Genomic DNA, 5,405 nt, shown 5'->3' on the forward strand with positions numbered 1-5,405 from the left:
AAATAGAAATCGAAGCAGGCGTCGCAAGACTGTGACTAGAAAGTCAGGGATGTAATATAAAAAATGAATTTATGTGTCCGAAGTTTTTCTGAACGATTTTTATCTGCGAGAACTTGTACGTGCTGGTTGACACGTGTGTGCCGATGAGACCATAAGTTTTTTGAAAACAGAAAACGGTTTACGACTCGGGGACCGTTAAACCTGCGCGTACTTGTTCGCGCGAGAAAATTCTACAAAAGTTTTCGATGGATATTCAATGTAGACTAAAATGTTTATAAAAATGTGTGAGAAGTTTAGGAATAATTTTCTTGGGAAGAATAACAGAAAACAGCTTAGTACAGTTATTTGATATAGATATATTTTGAATACATAGAAGAAAATACAAGATTATAGTTGATTTTTTTGGTTTTACAAGTACAGTGTTGAATATAGTGTTCAGGAAAGCGGTTTTGTACATTGGTGGATTTCGTAGAGAATATTTTACGAAATAAACATACAATTAATTTGTCGTTGGCGTCGAAATTTCCGGAAAACAGTTGTAAAAATTAGGAAAGGCTATACCCGTAAGCCATAAAATAGACAAACACACAGCAAGAATGCCCGCACGTTTGCGAGAAATATCCTTGAAATTGAGTCGTGTTTCATGTGTGCGTTGCGGAATTTCTTCAAAGTCGCAGAAGGAAACGGGAATCTGACGGCGGTATTCCATAGCTGTCGAAGTAGGTGGCGTGTCTGTTTCCATCAAGAAAGAAGGCAATCCAGTGAGTTCCCGGTTGATTGTGATTGTCTGTGTTAGCGACGATTGCTGTCCACTTCGTCCACACCCTGGGCAATTTGTCGGCTGGATAAACTCCCGTGTGTCCAGATATTTGCAGTTGTCGCAAGGCATGCAATATTTCTTTCGTATTCATTATTTCGATACAGATAGTTGCGAGAAAGCGGAGTGAATCTTATGTATTCCCCTTGTACCTCTGTTTGTACAGCGACGTCGTTTAGGCGGGAGGTTTTCGTTGGGCAATTGTCTTCACTGCGCGTATCTTTTTCTTCTTCTGTTAGTTGTTCTTTCTCCTCCTCCGTTTTGATGTCGTCCGATTGTATCATGCTGATCTCATCGCTGACAAAGCCGCTATCAAGATGTTCTTCAACGCTGTTTAAGTTTAACCAGCGCTTTAACCGAAAAGCGTTACGTAGAGCGCAACTAATGTCCGATGAGCAAAATCGTATCACTCCGTGATACGAACACTGAGATATGTTCTTTTTGCTTTTCGAGATGGAATTGAACGAGGGAGAGAGAGCTTTCAGATTATATATGTTTTTANACAGAAGCTTTTCTAAGAAATCCATGTTTTCTTTGCCTCTGGTGTAGGTGACGGGAGCGTATTTAGTGACTTCTCGTAAATGTCTCGTGAGATATTTGAGATTGGTTTCACCGTCAAACCATTCGNTACCGTGATAAATTCGTGTAAGCTAATCGTTGCATTGTTTTGATTTTTGTAGTAATTCGGTAAACGAGAACGGAAGCATCAAGATCCAATTTCCGAAAATCGGTCGCTCTACCGCGACATACGCCACTTCTTTTGGAATAAATTCACACACGACGCCGTGAAATCCTTGCATTTCTATGATCACAGCACTTTAATATTAGGACATCGTGAAACGAAGCGAAGATATCGGAGACTAGAACAAAACTGAAATTTCTCCACGCTTGCGACAAAAGGCGTAGAAAAGTGGGAAAAATGTAGTGGGAGAAAATTATCTTGTTTTTACGCATGTGCGAAAATATGATTATCCGTTATAATTACCAATGATTTGGCACAAAGAATCGATTTCCAAAACACTGTCGAATTCCGCATAAACAAGACAGTTAATAGTCGTTTCGAGAGATTTTTCGAACCGTGCTTCAATTTGCAAACTACCGTGCTTCACGAGATTCCAATGTTCGACGCAATTGGCCGATAAATCGGGTGTGAGATCAAAAGCGAAGAGTGTGTATCCGTGTGCATAAGCATCTCTGCTTATAGCATTGCTTTCGTTTAGAAAATAAATACCCGTTCCTGAGAAAAGAGTATGAAAAGCCTCGATGTAGAGAAGAGAGTCTCTTGAAAAAGAAGGTTGTAACGGTCTAGTAGGAACATGCATTCCATCGACGTAAAGCTACAGAAAATTTATATTAAAGTTTTTAAAATTAAACGGATTAAGTTTACTATCGCCGTTAAACGCCTTATTTTCGACAAAACCGATTACCACCCGCTCCGGCAGTTGCCCGAGTATGGCGTTGTCAATTGATTCCCCCGCCACTCCTCTATGGATTGTAAACGATTTAACTTCAACTCTCGTGAGAGGATACTTTGCAGTGATTTTGCTCAGCATTTTAGCGTGAGCTAATAAAACTCCATCGCTTAGTTTTGCTCTCCTCATGATCAAGGTGGCGTCTACAATACGAACTCTTGTCTGTGGCGTAGATTCCATTAGACAGAAAGAATCCTTCGAGCGGATGAGTCTTAGGCGCATTTCTACGCCATTAATCAAGAATTTATCCTGATTAAAAACGTCGCAATGTAGATGTCCTATAAGATCCACAGCACGGTTATTTTTGAAATACTGCATGCGTCTCACGAGAGCGGGGTTCTCAGTTGGAGCATCGAAGCCATCATCCATCAGCCTCGGAGGATCGCTATCCCATAAACAGGTGGTGAGATGAGAGGATTTTGCTTCTGAAAAATAATTCACCAATGTCTCGACATAGGTTCGATACGCGTAAACATTGTTCGGAGGCGACACAAGCTTTTCATTGAAGTACACATCAATTTGATTGAACATGGAATGTAAAAAGTTATTTACAGGCCCTCCTTTATGCTCTGCAGCAGCAGAAGCCGAAGTAGCCGGAATAACTGTTGCGGGGGTTTCCAATATCACGCGAAGACTGAGAAGAGTATGCGCGAGATCTATGTAATCTTCACCATGTCCCGGTACGACAAACTCCACGGGAGCGTCGTCCGCAAGAGTCGACAAAGGTTTGTAATAAATCCATTGCAAACTCTCGATACTGGTCTGAGTGGGCGGTAGAATGAAGAGATCAAGTTCACTTTTGAAACACTCACACGAGTGAGTATGGAGAAAAGACATTTTGCTTCGTCTACGAGAATATATCGCTCACGGTTCGTTTCTTGCTCACGCGGCGTATGCTAGTTTTTGTCGTGCGCTTCTTCTTCTTCCTCTTCTTCTGAATTCCTCTACTCGTTGGGCGTTTAATTGCTCGAGTTTTTTTTTCTCCGCACGGAAACCGATTTCTTGTTGGTGCTACGACGGCGACGCTTGATCGCGAAGTGAACGGGGAGCTCACCAGGGTCAAACTGACCCGGGCGTTTCTTCGCAAGGGGTATATATCCCGACCCTTGTATTAAGCTGGTTATTTTTTCTTTTGCTTGTTGGTTAAGATTGTCACGTGATTCTTTGAAACAACTGTTAACTGCTTCTTTTAGCGGAATATTGTTATCCCCCACATCGTCTATTATTCTCACACCGGCGCGTAGAGCTTCTTTTCTGATCGCGCGCGCTCCGCTAGCCAGATAGGGAAGCACCCTCCTGAACAATCCGCCGAGAAAGCTTCCGTGACCACGTTGATACGTCGATCCCGTGAAAACTCTCNAAACACCGCCCCCGCTCTGCATCTCGTAATATTCCATATAATGAGCCATATTCTACTCGAATACGCGTCTAAAGTGTAACGTTACCGTCAANGTGCCGAATTCGAATGGAATAAATTTACCAAACTGATCTCTTATATCTATTTCTATTAAGCGGAAATTTGTTTTACGAAGCGGAATATAATTTCCAGGCAAGTAATGTTTCACCTGATTAGAACCGTACTTATCCGTGGTATTGTTAGTAACGATTCGAAGAAGCGGTGTTAGCGCATCTCCGGTTATGTATGACTCGCAAATGTCGCAATAAACAAATAACTTGTCGGGGATAGCACAGGTCAAGCTGATTGGTCCGAAACTATCAACACCGGCAGCTCTGTCTACTACAAAAGGTGTATTAACAGAGGATGATTCAAATCCAAGTATACGGCGCAATTTTTCGCTAAGCTGTACACTATGAATTTGATTGCATTTGTCTTCTTTACATGTAAGCAATATAGAAATTTTATTACCATATAGAGGATTCAGTGATCATGTAATATGTGATTTTTCTTAAGAGCACGAATGATTTATAGCTTCTATAAGATCAGCTTCTGAAGAATAAATTTCCGACAAAATTGAAACGTTAACTGACGAAATCGTCGTTAGAAAAGGTATTTGCGAGCGTTATCAGTGCTTCATCTTCGCGTAAATGTAAAAAACTAGAAGGAAACTGGATCTCGCTGAGAGCAACTTTCCATTTTCCCTGCAAATCTATACGACGAGGCAATTCCGTGGTAAAACACGAAGTGGTGCTGTGCGGGAAGTAAAGCATACTGCTATTGCTCGGGAGAAATACGAAAAAGTGTTTCTTCATTGTCATGAGCATTGTCGCCATCATTGTCTTGTGCAAGCGTTGTTAAACTCGAAGCCGGAATCCACGAGTTGAATTTAGACGGATAACCTTGCCAACTGACTAGCAGTTGGCTATTACGTCCCCGACCTTTGCTCTTTATCACCCAATCAACGATGAAAGTTTCTTCTTGTAGGTTTTTAACAACAGGAGCCAGTTCTTGCTCGTAGAAAATTCCGTCTATAACCTCATCCAATAAATCACTCAGCTCGTAAACGCGCGGATTTCGCCACTCGAGAACACTTTCATCATTTCGATCAATTCGAAATATCTCTTTGCTCCACTTGGCCTCATATCCCTTCTCAAAGGCGGCTTTCGCTTTACTGACACGTACGAGATCGCCGACGAAGTATTTAGCTGCTTTCGCTCGCTGTTTTTTCCAGCGATGCCACGTGTTTTCGCGCGCAATATTCGCGTTTTCCATTGTAACATCCGCGAGTTTCATGCGTATGAAAGAGTGCGGAGTATGATTGTACGCGTGCACAATATCCTGCAAGACATCGAAGTAACGTTTCGTGTTTTTGTGCGTGAAGTAGCGCCACATGCGCTCTTTTAGCGTTCTCTTAAAACGCTCGATCACGGCTGCTTTAACGTCTGGATTACGCGCCACACGGAAACGAATTCTTTCTTCCTTGAGAAATTTTTGCAGCGGATGCGCAATACATTCTTTACCTTTGTCGGTTTGCAGATATACGGGTCTTCGTCCGCCATTTCTCGAGAACATGCGTTGAAACGCACAAAGGACTTGAGCACTTGTTTTGTCTCGCAACAGTTCCACCCACGCGAATTTGCTGAGCACGTCGATAATTGTCAGTAGATAGCAATATCCGTCGTTATAGCTTCGCAAATTTTGCAATTCTATCAAATCA

The sequence above is a fragment of the Pseudomyrmex gracilis genome, unplaced genomic scaffold, assembly GCF_002006095.1.
Source record: "Pseudomyrmex gracilis isolate BER0280 unplaced genomic scaffold, ASM200609v1 scaffold_451, whole genome shotgun sequence".
NCBI classification, from domain to species: Eukaryota; Metazoa; Arthropoda; class Insecta; order Hymenoptera; family Formicidae; genus Pseudomyrmex; species Pseudomyrmex gracilis.